General features: G+C 43.5%; 1 long non-coding RNA gene across 1 annotated transcript; it reads right to left on the minus strand.

Moving 5' to 3' along the window:
* Positions 1 to 8,921: 8,921 nt before the first annotated feature.
* Positions 8,922 to 10,437, minus strand: LOC103662177. Its single transcript, XR_568371.2, has 3 exons — positions 10,124 to 10,437; positions 9,646 to 9,801; positions 8,922 to 9,382 (listed from the first exon to the last, which is right to left on the minus strand). It is a non-coding gene; the product is annotated as an uncharacterized LOC103662177 (long non-coding RNA).
* Positions 10,438 to 15,756: the final 5,319 nt, after the last annotated feature.

Below are 15,756 nucleotides of genomic sequence, written 5' to 3' on the forward strand. Positions count from 1 at the left end.
CGGTAGTCATCAAAACAGTTTGGTCCTGGCGCAAGAATAGACACGTAGATCAATGGAACAGAAAACTCAGAAATAAACCCATAATCATATGGTCGATTAATCTTCGACAAAGGAGGAAAGAATACCCAGTGGGGAAAGGACAGTCTCTTTAACAAATGGCGTGGGGAAACTGGACAACTACAGACAAGAGAATGAAACTGGACCACTTTCTTACGCCATACACAAAAATAAATTCAAAATGTATTAGAGACCTAAATGTGAGGCCTGAAACCATAAATATCCTAGAAGATAAGGCAGTAACTTTCTCTGACATCAGCTGTGGCAAATTTTTTCTAGATGTGTCCCCTGAGGCAAGGGAACTAAAAGCAAAAATAAACTACTGGGGCTACATCAAAATAAAAAGCTCCCACACAGCAAAGGAAACCATCAACAAAACTAAAAGGCAACCTACCGAATGGGAGAAGATATTTGCAAATGATATATCCGATAAAGGGCTAGTATCCAAAATATATAAAGAACTGATACAGCTCAACGCCCTGAAAAACAAATAATCCAATTTAAAAATGGGCAGAAGCCATAAATAGACATTTCTCCAAAGGAGACATCCAGATGGCCGCCAGACACATGAAAAGATGCTCAACATCACTCTTGTGAGAAATGTAAATCAAACCTACAGTGCAGACCCCACCAGTCCTTTGGTCCTGGAGCTGCGTCCAGCACTCTCCTCTGCAAATGGGTTCCACAGCCTAACGTCCCAACCCCATCACCCACCTGTGATTGCCAGTGGAGACCTGGGAGGGGTCACCGCCGGGTTTCCACCAGCCCACAAACAACAGCATGGCAGCCACCCCCGTCCAGCAGCTGGCTCGTGGCCACCCACGACTATCACCAGCGCCGCCTGCACTCCACTTCCAGTAACAGCTCCTGCGGAAGGGCAGAGCATCCTGGGGAAGCTGCCCCTCACCGCCCCCCAGTCTCCCCATAGCCCACCACCAGGCTTTACGAGGCGCTAGGCTCATCAGAGCTCCCCGCTTTCCCTCCTGTGGATGCGGTAGGCTGCAGCAAGCAGAAACATTTGGGCTCTTTTATATCAAAACCACAAAACACCAAGAAGGACATTAAGAGAACCCCACTCTGTACTATCCAAGCCACATGCAAGCCTTCATGACACCCCTGGAACTGTGTGCCTTGCACCCAGTGGAAAATAAACTCTAAGCAGCCAATAATACAAAACAAAACAAAACCACCTACATGCACTATCTTCTCACACCTGTCAGAATGGCTAAAATCAAAAACACAAGAAACATGTGTTGGTGAGGATGTGGAGAAAAAGGAACCCTCATGCCATGTTGGTGGGAATGCAAACTGGTGCAGCCACTGTGGAAAATGGCATGGAGGTGCCTCAAAAAGTTAAAAATAGAACTACCCTGTGATCTAGCAATTGCACTACTGGGTATTAATCCAAAGAATACAAAAACACTAATTCAAAGGGATACACGCAGCCCACTGTTTACTGCAGCATTATTTTCAATAGCCAAGATATGGAAGCGGCCCAAGTATCCATCAACTGATGAATGGATAAAGAAGTGGCTCTTTCTATATATATTATTTATATATTATTCAGCCATAAAAAAAGAATGAAATCTTGCCATTTGCAACTACATGGATGGAGCTAGAGAGTATAATGCTAAGCAAAATAAGTAAATCAGAGAAAGAAAAAATACCATATGATTTCACTCATATGTAGAATTTAAGAAACAAAAGAGCATAGGGGGAAAAAAAAGAGGGGCAAACCAAGAAACAGACTCTTAACTACAGAGAACAAACTGATGGTGACCAGAGGGGAGTTGGGGTGGGGGGGAGATGGGCAAAACAGGTGACAGGGATTAAGGAGCTCACTTTGACGAGCACCAGGTGTTCTATGGAAGGGTTGAATCACCACATCCTACAACTGAAACTAATATTACACTGTATGTTAAGTAACAAATTAAAAATATGTTTTCTCTATTTTTCATATTTTCTCCAAGGGATATAGAAGTTTAACATAAAAAAAAAAAAAACCTTTTACTACATGGGACCAAAAAAAAAAAGGGCAGATACCAGACCCAAAATATGAAACTTCTCATAACTGGGGAAAAGGATATTCACTTTCCACAACTCTCAATAATTTCTCTTTATACTCAGGCACCATGGAAATGCCAGAGAAACTGGGGTAAATATTTTTATTTTTTAATCATATCACCTGGAAGCAGTCCAATTCACTAAAAATCAATTCCCAGAAAACTATTTCCGTGAATTGCCAAATTACAGCAAATTGGTTTTCAGGAAAAGGAGAAAGGAAAAACAAAAAAAGGACCTAAACTTCATAGCCCAATTGTTTGCTAAAATATACCTAATTCACATTATGAATAGTAGTGCTGGCAGTGAGTGGACACTCCCTGCTTCGCCTGCATTTAACTGCTTCTTATTTACCTGGAAAGAGTTCAGTGACTTCTAAGACCATTTCCCTAAATGGTGAGTTGAAACTCACAGGGGCTCCTAAAAAAGCAGCCCTTTTTCTTACTTTGAGGCTGAAACAATAAAAGGCATTGGATACTCAGATCAGACTCGCCAGATTCAGAGATTTTACCCTGTGTCAGGTGTTACAAACAGCAAGAAGAGGTCCAGGACCTCTAATCCAACTTCCCCAGTCCTTTCTTAGGTCGTTTGCCAATATCTGACATATGCAATCATTGTTTTCACCAAAAAGAAAAAAAAAAGCTATCTCTACCATGAAACATCTTTTGCATTCCTATAGTTACACAGCAGTGGTTCTCAAACTGGCCCTAGCAGACGGAAGGGCAGGGAGAGACTGAGGAAAGGGACAGAGCACCCGAGACTGGTGGTGGCGGGTTTAATAAGCAAGACAACTTAACTTACAAGGATTGTCTCCAGCAACCACAAGACGAGTAAATCTCTGCACCCCGCTGCCAGTCTTTCCGGTTTATACAGAGGTCTTCCCTGGGCTCAGTCACGTACTCAGAGCAGGTGATCTCAACCACACACTGGGAAGGTGGGCGGAACGTGCACTCAGAGGCCAGGGGAGGGGGTAAGGAGCCTCTGATTGCCCAGGGCCAGCTGGAGGGTCAACCCGCAGTCGTGTCCTCTCGATGACCTCCGCCGACAATAGCTTATGTAACTTTTTCCAGAAAGCCAGGCCCCATAAATCCGTAGATCCCTGGTCTGTCGGTCATGATCAATTCTAGACAGACCAGGTACTTTCTGCTATGCTAAAAATATTCCACCATTGAGGACTCTCCCATCAGAGAAAGCCATGAGTGTGACTGCCGAGAAGTCTGTCATTAATATGTTTATAAAGAGATTTGACCAAGTCATCTCTCCTGCCAGCAAGTCTCTCAGTAAAAAGGAGAAACGAGTTGCATGCCTGGAGCCCCCAGCCATCAAGAGAAAAATAATTTGTATTTCTTTCTTTTATTACAAGCTTTTCTTTCTCATTTCAAATAAATGTTTGAGGCAAAAAATACAGATAAGCAAAATAATTTTAAAATATTTAAAGTACTTAAATCAACGTAATTCCTCATCCCTCTGGATAACCATCAATAGATTGTTAAATATTTTTCTGCCTTTTTAATAAATGCATAGTATTAATGAAATGACATCAGGCTAATGGTCCATGAGACACATATAAATTATAAACAAGACGTGGGGTGGGGATAGATTTCTAGAAGAGCAGTGTGAGGAGTTCTGTAAACCTCCCCAGCAAAACAACCATAACTAGTCAAGGGTTGGTTTTGTTTGTTTGTTTTATTTAAAGTCTCTAGAAATTCTCCTAAGGGCATCCAGCACTTAGAGAGCCCTTAGAGAAATGTTTACTCAAGGAAATCGAAGTCTCAGTAAGAAACACAAGGGTTGGTGGCATTGCCCCTCTCTCCAGCTCAGCACTGTGGGGGCGCTAACCCAGCTGGTGCAGCCCAGAACATGGGGTTTCCACTTGCCCCAGCTCTCAGTCTGGGGCCACAGGATCTCTCCTGGAGGAACAGGCCACCAGCATTTCTTATCCCCCCACCAGGTTCATGTTGCGGAAGTTCTACCCAAGGCAAGAATAGCTGAGAGGTCCAGGACTACCTTCCATCACCCTCAAATCATGGGACAGAAGATCTGTCCCAGGCACAGCAGGCTAACAATCTGGAACCCAAATCCCCTTGATCCTAGCTCACTTATGGGCAGATTCCGTGTCAGGAGAGGCAAGCTGAGAAGTCCACAGGCTACTCCCCCATGCAGCACCCTGCTCAGCAAGCAGGGGTGTCATTCTGAGAAGGAGACCATGTCCCTGTCCCAAGCTCTACAGCAGTTGACCATAGATTTTGCCCAGTGAGAGAAAGAAGCCATAAGAACAGAGAGCTTTGAATCTCTCCTCAAAGGAATGATTTTATTGGGAACAGGGTATGGGGAAGTTTAAGTCTAAGGGCACTGTTGCAACAGTGGAGATTTTAATGGTAAGCAATTAAGAGAAGGCGGGTAACTTTATAAGAATAATAAGCTAAACTGTATGGACGCCTGGGTGGCTCAGTCGGTTAAGCATCTGCCTTTGGCTCAGGTCATGATCCCAAGGTCCTGGGATCAAGTCCTACATCAGGCTCCTTGCTACACAGGGAGGCTGCTTCTCCCTCTGCCTGCTGCTCCCCCTGCTTGTGCTCTCTCTCCAACAAATAAATAAATAAAATCTTTTAAAAAAAATAAGCTAAACTGCAGACCAATGGAAGGTTAACAGAGAGAACTAAGGAAAAAGACAGCTAAAAACAACCCTCCTGGGATGGAAACAAACCTCAAAGACTGACTTCAGTGACTCTTATTCCTAAAAAAGGACCTAAATTTAATTGGACAAGACTGTAGAACAACTTAGGTCCCAGGGCATTGTTCAAAACAGTAGAGCAACCAGCTAGAAATTCGTGAAGACTACCGGCTGGATGTGATAGCAACAGAGGGGGACAGCCTAACGGCCAGATGAGGGAAAGACACAGCCAAAGCCAGCCCTGCGAAAGCTACTGTCATGCCGAGGTCGTACCCTCGGAGGTGTAACATCAGAGGCGTTACCCCGGAGCAGGGAAACTTCCAGCCGTGTCACTGAACGAATAAAAAAGAAATGACACACGAAAGTAACTTAAATCCAAAGGGATAAAAGAAAAGAACCAGAAAGTAAATAAACAGGGTTAACATAACAAGTACTACAGGTAAAGGGTTAAAAGCCCTGATCTGGCCCTTCAGTTAACATTCCAGCTCTATCTTCGGGAGACGTGATCAAGGTAAGGATCTGACTCCATGCGGCAAATACCACCCTGGGAGAAAGGTGCCTCCTCTGGCCTCTTGCACTGAGCGGCTAAAGGTTGGACTGTCACCCTCAGTCTGGCTCGATGTCTTAAACTGACCACCTACACACCTGATTCCTCAACAGGTGGAATGTGAATTATGACACTAAGTGTCCATCCATTTGGGCATCTATAACGAAGATCCCATGGACTGAATGGCTTATAAACAATAGAAACTTATTTCTCACAGTTCTGAAGGCTGGGAAGTCCAAGATCAAGGTACCGGCAGAGTCTGATAAGGGCTCACTTCCTCAACTACCTTGCTGTAACCTCACGTGGGCGAGAAGCAAGAGAGCTTTGTCAGTCTTCTTTTACAAGGGAACTAATTCCCTGCCTGAGGGCTCTGCCATCCTAACCTAATCCCCTCCCTCCAACGCAACCTCTCCTAATCCTAATCCTAATCCTATCATTTTGGGGGCAGGGATTTCAACATATGAACTGGGGGGGGGAGCACAGATATTTGGTGTACGGCACTAAGCAATGTTGCCTAATGATTAAGATGACACTTGGCGGGTAAATTTCATTTGGATAGGGGGAGACCGTAAATGAGCTTTATTTATTATTTTTTTTTTTGGAAGATTTTTTTTAAAATGTATTCATTTGGGAGAGAGAGCGCGCGCCAGCGAGAGCACGCGCAAGGGGAAGGGTCAGAGGGAGAGGGAGCCCGAGGAGGGGCTCATCCCAGGACCCTGGGATCACAACCCGAGCTAAAGGCAGACACCCAACCCACCCAACCAACTGACCCACCCAGGCGCCCCTGTAAATGAGCTTTAAATCAGGCCAAGGAAGCTGCAGTTCCCCTGAGTGTGGAGATTCCTGTAACTGAAATGTCCCTTAGAGACCCTAGAAGCCTATTGAACTGTTATTTAAAAACAAAAACAAAAACAAAAAAACTTACCCACTGTCTGATACGAGGCTTCCAGGCCAATGGCAGCGCTGGCCTTCCCTGGTGTGTTTCTCCTGTCCTCGCCCCAGAGCTGAACGTCTGCAAGTTCTCCCACTGGAGAAGAATGCCTGATGCTGCCCTGCGCATGCGCTGTGGCTCCAGACTGACGCCCTCCGCAGCAGCCTGGGCCAAGTGCAAGCCTCCGATCGCCTTCACTTTCAATGTTTAAATGACGCTAACAAGACCCCCGGATGGACACTGCAGACACACAAACGCTTTTCTGTTACTTTACAAAAAGCATATCATACCACCAAGGCTTGCGTTGGCCCATTTTTACCCCTTCGACTATGATGGCCATCTTTCTGATATTAAATATTCCATATTATTTGCAGTAACTGCGTAATATCGATTGCGTGAATATGCCATAATTTACTAAGCCTGGTGTTGGGCATAAAGGTTTTTTCCCAGTTTTTCTGCTATTTCGAACCACACTTTAAGAAACAAGTGGGATACTAAATAGTTTGATATATACATGATTCTTCTAAGGATACATTCCTAAAAATGAAGAAGTCACATGTCAGGCCAGTCCTGAAATTTCTACAAAAAACCTTCTATGACTATCTCTTTGAAATGAATGCTTTTATTCAGTTCTTCAATTCACTAGGTAAAGGCCTTAACCATACCTATTTTTCAATTATCCGGTACTGTATTTGTAAGATTAACTAAGTAGTAAATATTATTTTCCAGAAATTTTCCATAGAATAAATCCACTTGACCCAGGGAAATATACTGCTTAATAGCTTTATAAATCTAACAGTCATAGCTTTTTAGTTAGAGTTAAGGAATAAAATTAAGTTTATAGCCTATACATTTCTTTTTTCTTGCCAGTAAAATTGAAACAAGGAGAAGTTTCTTTGGTTCCTGGAGCATGTTTATAAAACTCTTCTAAAATTGGAAGTAATTTATGGCTGAATGTTCTGTACAATACAGCTGTGTATCCATCTGGCCCTGCTGCTTTATTACCTGATATGTCTTACAGGGCACTTTTAAAAAATTTCTTTTCATCCACAGGGCTTATTTAATTTCCCTTTGCGTCTGGCCTCAATAATTCCAAAACTCTATTTCATCCTCATGGCAAACACACAAAATAAATCCCATAATCCTGCATGCTATCTTCCAGCGGTCATATTTATAAGGTCCATAAATCAAGGAGAAGATTTGAAAAGGGTTTTTCTTATATTTAGAATTTGTTCAATCGTGCGCATGAGCTAAACTTCAACTGATATTGAAGTTGACTTTTGTCCCAAGTGGGAATATGCCGTTTAGAATCACAGATCTATCTACAAAGAAATTACCAACATCTTACAAATGTTTCTTCTCGAAGAAGAGACCATTTCTAAGAAGTTACTCACTGTATTTGGATGGGCAACACAAGCAGGTCAATTAATTCAATAAGCATTTATCAGGATTTCTCTGACTTTTGACTAAATACAAGTAAGAAAACAGTGATCGCCGTTGGTTCCAACAAGACTGACATGGAAGGCTATCTCCTGGAAAGACCAGGAATCCTGAGCCATAGCAGAGTGGACCAGTGCGCGAGGCTTGGTACAGAGATCCTAGACACAGTCTTTGAGGACCCTCACTCCCACATTCCTTTGTTTCTAGACTTGAGGGCACAACCATGAGAGAGGCAAGAGGATAAAGTTATTTTCAATGCCTTGTATAAGTTCAAATGAGGGGAACTCATTTCCTCGTTGAATGCAAAAAGGCAGCATACTTGTGAAATGGCCTATCTTAGATCTTGAACTCACGCAAAACCTAAGCAAATGGGGCTGATTACCTTGGAGAGGTGGAGAGCCCAAGAGACAGAGTGAGGGAAAGGCTGCGATCTGCTTGGGTCCCTCCAATGACCCATCTCCAACAATAAAATCAAATTCCCACTTGGTCTTGATGCCGATGGGAACTATGGCAAATGAGATGATCATAGTGATTCCCCCCCCAAAAGCAGGTGTGTTGCCTGAATTGAGGGAAGATGGAGTTGGGCATATGAAGGGGTGCTTCCTACTCTTCTAGGACACAATGTTACACATTCTAAAGAGAACCTGGACCACAAGATTGAAAGCCAACTATGTGAGTTTTGTTCTTAGAAGAGTTCCTAAGCAACAAAGAAAAGAAATTTGAAATTATAAATTATGCATAACATTCTCTTCCACTCAAAACATCTAACTAAATGTCTAATCATTACTACCGTTATTTGCTTAAAGCTTCCACTCCTCTAGCACAAGAGTAAGTATATCATGAGTAACATCTCATTTACTAAGTATCAAAAACAGCAGAATGCAAGAGTTAAGTGGTATAAAACTGTAAAATTCTCCCTGGATTCCCTTTAGAGCAAGAAGTAGGTCTTATTTGTCTTTGCATCGGTGAGACAGTGCTGGGCATACAGTGAGTGCTCAATAAATCTTAAACTAAATGATCTCAAGCTACAGTGAATTCAAGCAGTGAAAATTCCTCCAGAGAGAAGAAAGTCTTACAATTTTGGCAGTCATCCAGTATTTATTTTTAGTAATGTAAATGACATCATAGAAAAGTTATATCCCCTAGAGTAGATTATTCTATTTGCTTTAAATATGCCATCTCAGAATACAAAAATCAAAGCCTGAGCCTATTCTAGGAGCAGCATTCAATTTTACTTCCTTGCTAAGAGAGGATTTGTCCAACTTCTGCACAATGGAAAAGTCCCCGAAGTACCTTTCACAGAGCGCCAGTCCTAAGGGTCACTCGTGGGCGGTGGGCGCCATCAGCGATGCCATCGAATACGGGTTCTGTGTCAAGGGAGCGTGCGCTGAGTAATTCAACTGGTGTCTCTGCTGGAGGACATATTACAATCGTTGTACTGCTCCAGGTACATTGTAAATCTCCCCAAAAGAGGATCTGGGCTGTGGCATTTCTCAGACGCCTTGTGCAGGGAACTGCTTTTTCATGCTGTAGCTTGAGGAGCAATGTTTTCCTGAGCCCGCTCTGGGAAGCGGGGGCGTAGGTCAGCTGTGCCTCTCCACCTACGTCTCCGGCGGTGTTCTTCCGGTTGTGCTTTCCTAGCTGGCTACCCATCTGTAGTCGCTGGACTCCCCTGCTTGTGGCGTAGAGTATTAAGAGAAGAGACAAGAAACTGAGTGTTCCACAACTGTCTCTTCTTGACCACCAGTTTCTACGGGGGCAGCTAAGAAATGCCTTAGGAGGCCCTGGGAACTATGGCGGAGATGACAGGAGAATTGAGACAGGGGAAACTGAGGACAACACAAGAGAAGAAGAAGAAAGGGGAAAAAGGAAAAGACAAACTAAGAAGGGATACTGGTGAGAAGGAAGGTGAAACCGCAGTCAGTGAACACCCACCTTCCACATTAACATGAAGATCCCAGAGTTGAGTTAAACTGAAGCCGTCAGTGAGGGGGTGTTCCCACAGGAGCAGCTGACCAGCAGCCCGACGGGGAGCCTCTTCCCTCGGCCCTCAGCCTCTCAGCCTTCGCCTCCTGAGCCAAGGGAAGCCACCTACATACACAGCAAACCTTTACCATCCCTGTGGTGTCTTTTTAATGCCTCTCACTACTAGGGATTCTGCTCTTTTGAATGATAATATACCATTTACTAAAATGATTTGATCTTGACAAAAGCAAAAGCACACAAAGGTTGAGTGGCAGGCAGAGACCATGTCCACGTGGCTTTAGAGTCTCAGATTCATAGCTGTTCGGAGTCTAAGGACCTCAGAGGCAAGCTTGTTTTGGTGACTGTTTTTGCGAGTGGCCCTCAGAAATGCGTGTGTGTAAACATTGTTCTTTATCTGAAGAGCATTAAAGGTAAACCACCAACTCACCTGTTCACGGTGGCTTCTTGGCAGGAAGGACAGTCGAGGTGATTTCTTGGAGCCTGTCCACCGTTACTAAAATATTTGCACCGCCAGTATCAGATGCTACCCCGGGAATTTGAAATGTTACCTGCAACAGTGACACCTGGTGGCTTCTATGTCTTACTGCACCAGGAAATGAGGTCTAGGTATAAGCAATAAATATTGTCACAACATGAAAGGAATACATGAGTTCTGGAAAAGGAATACAGAAATGTTAAGATTTCACAACTTCCACTCAAAGCCTATACTACTCACTATATTAAAAATTATTACAAAATAAATTTTTTTAATAAAAATTACGACGAAAGAGTTACTGTGATAGAAGTCCTTGTTTCTACAGGGGAAGTAGCTAGGGAAATATCCAGTTATTTTGCAAGGGGTAGAGCATGTCTCCAAGTGATGTCTGAGGTGAGATTTGTTTTCCATGATCTGCTCACCCACACATCTGCTAAATGGGGGGCAGCCAGGTAACCCTGCCCATGCACTGCGACTTTAAAGATTAAATGGACAACACGCATTCTCTCCTGAGAATTGTGGAACTGGGAAAATAAAAAAATAACATCATTCATCTGGGGAGATATACCCATGAGGTAGACAGACAAAATGAGCCTTGTCTGCGACAAAGTTTTGCGGGATCAGGGCCTGAGAAGATACAGACAAAGCTGGCCAGGAGAGAGAAGAAAGTAAACAGTGTGCAAGGAGAGTCAGGAAGCATGAAAAAAGGGAAATGAGTGGAGAGAGAAGTGGACAGAGGCAGCTACCCTTGGTTTCTGTCCTTCTGTGAGCCTAACTTTTTTTTTAAGACTTCATTTATTTATTTGAGAGAGAGAATGCATGTGAGTGCAGGGGGAGGAAAGAGGAGCAGAGGGAGAGGGACAGGCCGACTCCACAGTGAGTGTGAGCCCAACACGGGGCTCGATCTCACAACCCTGAAGTTATGACCTGAGCCAAAACCAAGAGTCAGACCCATAACCAACTAAGCCACCCAGGTGCCCGAGCCTAATTTTTCTTTAGTTAAAAAAAAAAGAAGTCACAGAGGTAACCTGAGTGATTTCCAAGGTAAAAAGGAGTCCCTGATCTCTTAATTAAAATATCAAGTCTTTCTTACAAATCTGAATTGCTTTTCAAACTGCACTAATTCTCAGCACTCTTGTTGCCTATTTTCCTTATTTATCTCCGAGGCTCAACAGCGCTGACAGAGAGGGCTTTTCAGTTGAAACAAGATTGGACACTTTGCTTCCATGTAGTTGCAGTAAAGACTCAGCCATGTGAGAAAAACATAACCTAAGGAATTCTTTTAACTCAGAAAGGCCCAATTCAGCTCTGCGCCGGTGCTTGTTCAGAGTCAAACTGAACACACTCAAGTCCGCTCACCCATCTTCCCTGTCCCACCCTGAACACCCATTTCTCCCCCATATTGCCAACTTCCTCCCCAGCACCTAAGCCAGAAAACGAGGCCTCATTCTAGATCCTCTCTCCTGCCCTACCTCCATTCTGGTGTCCCCAAATCTGTTTAACTTAGAACTGCAGAAGCATAAATCTTAGCCACTGCTTTAGACTGAATGTTTGTGTTCCCCTAAAATCCATATGTTGAGACCTAATCCCCAATGTGATGGTGTTGGAGATAGCGCCACTGGGTGGTTCATGAGAGTAGAACCCTCATGAACAGGATTAGTGTCCTTAAAAGAGACCCCAGAGGGCACCTGGGTGGCTCAGTCAGTTAAGGTCATGATCCCAGAGTCCTGGATCGAGTCCCACGTGGGGCTCCCTGCTCAGCAGGGAGTCTGCTTCTCCCTCTGCCCCTCCCCCCACTTGCACTCTCTCTCCCCGACTCACTTTCTCTCTCAAATAAAATAAAATAAAATAAAATAAAATAAAATAAAAAACTGTTTAAAAGAGATCCCAGAGAGCTCCCTTGTCCCTCCCTATGAGGACACAACACAAAGACAGCTGTCTATGATCCAGGAAGCAGACCCTCACTAAATCCAGACATCTTGATCTTCAACTTCCCAGCCTCCAGAACTAGAAGACATGAATTTCTGTTGTTTATAAGCTACTCTGTCTAGAATATTCTGTTACAGCAGTCCAAACACTTGTTTGTGTCATTTTCTCACATAATGCTTTGTTCCCTTGACCTACAACAGAAATGCTTCTTAGACAGTGAAACACAAAAACCTCATCAGTTCTACCACCATTGCTGACAGTCAAGACCAATGGGTATTTTTTCCTATTGTAAACTGATACAGCTATACATCAAAATTGTTTCGGCCTTAAGTCAACATTTATCTATCCAACATATAATGTGACTAAATAATAGGCGTCGGGCACTCTGCTGGGCATGCAGATAACAAATGTAACTCACATAAGTTGTTTTAAAGAGACATACTTTCAAATTAACTACAATTAAATGGTACACAAGCTATAATAAATAACCGGATGAAAAACTACCAGGAAACACAGCAAGAAAGGATGAATTCCACCTAAAGAAGAGAGATGAGAAAAGAATGTCAATGTTTAGAATCAAGAAGATAACACACACATTAAAAAAAAGTGTTAGGAATATAATGTATGTCTGCTTTTATGAACTAGGAAGGATAAAAAGTATCCTAATACATGATTTATGTGCAATAAATCCTAATTCATGATTTCTCTGATGTGTGACTGACTGCAATGTAAAGTGTAAATAAACATTATTTCCCAGCTATTCAGCACCCTCCCATAAAAACAGTAGCAAAATAGGGGGGAAAATGAGATTTGGCTTTTCCAAGAGGAAGGTGGTAAGGCCAATAATTCTTGAAGTTCTCCCAATGAGAAGACCTGGGAGCAGAGTGGGTGGTCCGTGTGCTGACCTGTCCTCAGGTGCTGTCTCCCACCAACCCGTGCCCTGCCCACAGCCCAAACGTCCTCTATGGTCATGTGCTCATCATAATGACGGGTGGAGATTCTGGAACCTTGTGTGGGTACTCAGGTGCGCAGGAAGAGTCTTGCCCACTGATCAAGGTGAAACAGAACAAATCAGTTGAAAATCGTTCCATGGATCCGAGCCACAGGAAGCAAATAACCACTGTCACACTGTCTTTGCCTTGTTAGTCAGGGTTCTTAAATGGACACCACAGCAAAAGGACACAAACAACACAGCATTTTCGCGCCAAGACCATTTTCTGAGAGGAACAGACAATATACTATGCTCCTATTCTCTCGTCAGTTCAAGGCCATCCGAACAGGACGTTGGCCATTCTGTTACCTACGTCATCCTAGAATTTCCAAAACGTTCTAGCAGTACAGACTCTTTACTCTTTCAAACATCACAGTTCCCAGTACACCAAAAACTTAGAATCCTAAGAAAAGAACCCAGAAGAAGAGAAGGAGGGAGAGGCAGTGTCAAAAGTCTTCTTTATTTGGGATGCTACATTGAGCCTGAGGTGAACTAAATCAAGTGACTTCGGACCTCACCTCTGGGGACGCTATGTCCCCCCACGTAGGGGAGCCATCTTCCTCCCCTGGGGTGGGAATATGACAATTAACAAAGTGATACGGAATTTGAATACAAAATAAATTGTGCTGAATCTCACATATGGTGCCCTAAAAATGTCCAAAATGATGTCATCCAAAGTGGGGGGGGGAGACTGCAATTAGACGGATGAGGAAGAGGCATTTGAGAAAACAGATTAATGATGCCTTTGACACAGTCAGCCTGAGAGGAATACTGGTTTCCATGACAACCAAACCACTTAACCTAAATTAACAAAGCTGTTAAAAAAGAAAAACTTAAAAGATGGGGAGGGGAAAACCCAGTGCATCCTCTTTGGGGAAATTAAGCAGCCTGTCCCATCAGCGCCTGTGAGAGGTGTGTGTGTTAACTACATATCCACAGGGTGTGTATTCTCTTACGCTCCCTGGTTCCCAGTAATTAGTTTTCAGAAGCAGTCCAAAGATGTTGAGAAATTGCAACTAATTAGTGCAGTTTTCTGATAGAACAGCCTTATTATCCCAACGCAGCCTTAGCCAGACAGCAAGGATAGGAACAGACAAAAGGCTGCTTCTTGCTTTCCCTCAACTTTGCACTGATGTTCACAGCATCTTCCCAGAACCACTTTCCCAGCACCAGGCAGGTCAGGCCTCTGGAATTTTGTTTGTAGCAGGGAATCGCTGCTTTTACAGAGAGACGCACAGGCCATTCACGATGAGACAATGCTCAAATCAAATAGTACAATGTCTAAGAACAATTGAATGTTTCCCATGGAATGAAAGGAATTGTACTTTCCTGTGTTGCTTTTAAGACAGTGGAGAAGTATCTCCAAATTTTTCTGGGTCTGCAATGAACTTGTCTGAGCTGTGGTGGAGACAAGTAGAGGTGAATCTATCAGAGAGAGGAGAGCAGAGAGAAAGCAGTACAGTACATCCCTATTGGCTTGAAATTCTGCCTTACTAGTCCCAACGTTAGTCCTCCACCCCTACTGTGCCTGAAGATGACTGGAAAATGGGGACTTTGCCTCTTTGTTGTCTCTGCTAAAAATATGTCTCATATGGGGGTGCCTGGGTGGCTCAGTTGGTTAAGCATCTGCCTTTCGCTCAGGTCATGATCCTGGGGTCCTGGGATCGAGTTCCACGTACGGCTCCCTGCTCAGTGGGAGTCTGCTTCTCCCTCTCCCTCTGCCACTCCCCCTGCTTGTGTGCACTCTCTCTCTCTGTCAAATAAATAAATAAAAGTCTTTTTAAAAATATGTCTCATATGGATAGTCGATTGCCAACATAAACAAGAAAGAAAAAAATAGGAACCCTAAAAATATTGAGAGCACTGTCAAGGTTTAGCATTTCTTAGAGGTGATATTCTCTGATTTCATGAGGAAAAAAACATGTAAGTATTGTAATCAATTAAGCTAGGTAAACCCTTGTTTACATATACAGTAGTCCTAGTGGATGCCAGAAACTGTGGAGTACCAAACCCTACATACGTGATGTTTTTTCCTATATGTACATACCGAGGTCAAAACTTTATTCATAAAAGTAGGCACAGCAAGAGATTAACAATAATAACTAATATTAAAATAGAACAACCAAATAATATACTGTAATAAAAGTTGTGTGACTGTGCTCTCTCTCTCACAACATCTCATCGCACTGTACTCTTTCTCCTAGTGACGCAGTGAGGTGATGCGCAGGTGAGGAGATGAGGTGAGGGGAAGGACGTAGGCACTGGGACCCAGCATCAGGCGGCCACTGACCTTCTGGCAGTAGGTCCGGAGGAGGATCGTCTGCTTCCCACGTGGGTAACTGGCCGTGCAAGACGGAGGACAAGTGTATGACATTTTACGAAAAATAAATAATACGTGAGGATTTTAAAAAATCAATCTCAAGTTTCTCTCAAGTTAAATTGTAATAATTAGGGGCACCTGGGTGGCTCAGTCGGTTAAGCATCTGCCTTCGGCTCAGGTCATGCTCCCAGGGTCCTGGGATCGAGTCCCACATCAGGATCTCTGCTTAGTGGGGAGCCTGCTTCTCCCTCTGCCTGCTGCTCCCCCTGCTTGTACTCTCTCTCTCTGCAAATAAATATATAAAATCTTTTCAAAATTGTAATAATTACATCTAAAAGGTAGGAA

The sequence above is a fragment of the Ursus maritimus genome, unplaced genomic scaffold (genome assembly GCF_017311325.1).
Source record: "Ursus maritimus isolate PB19 unplaced genomic scaffold, ASM1731132v1 scaffold_17, whole genome shotgun sequence".
Taxonomy (NCBI): domain Eukaryota; kingdom Metazoa; phylum Chordata; class Mammalia; order Carnivora; family Ursidae; genus Ursus; species Ursus maritimus.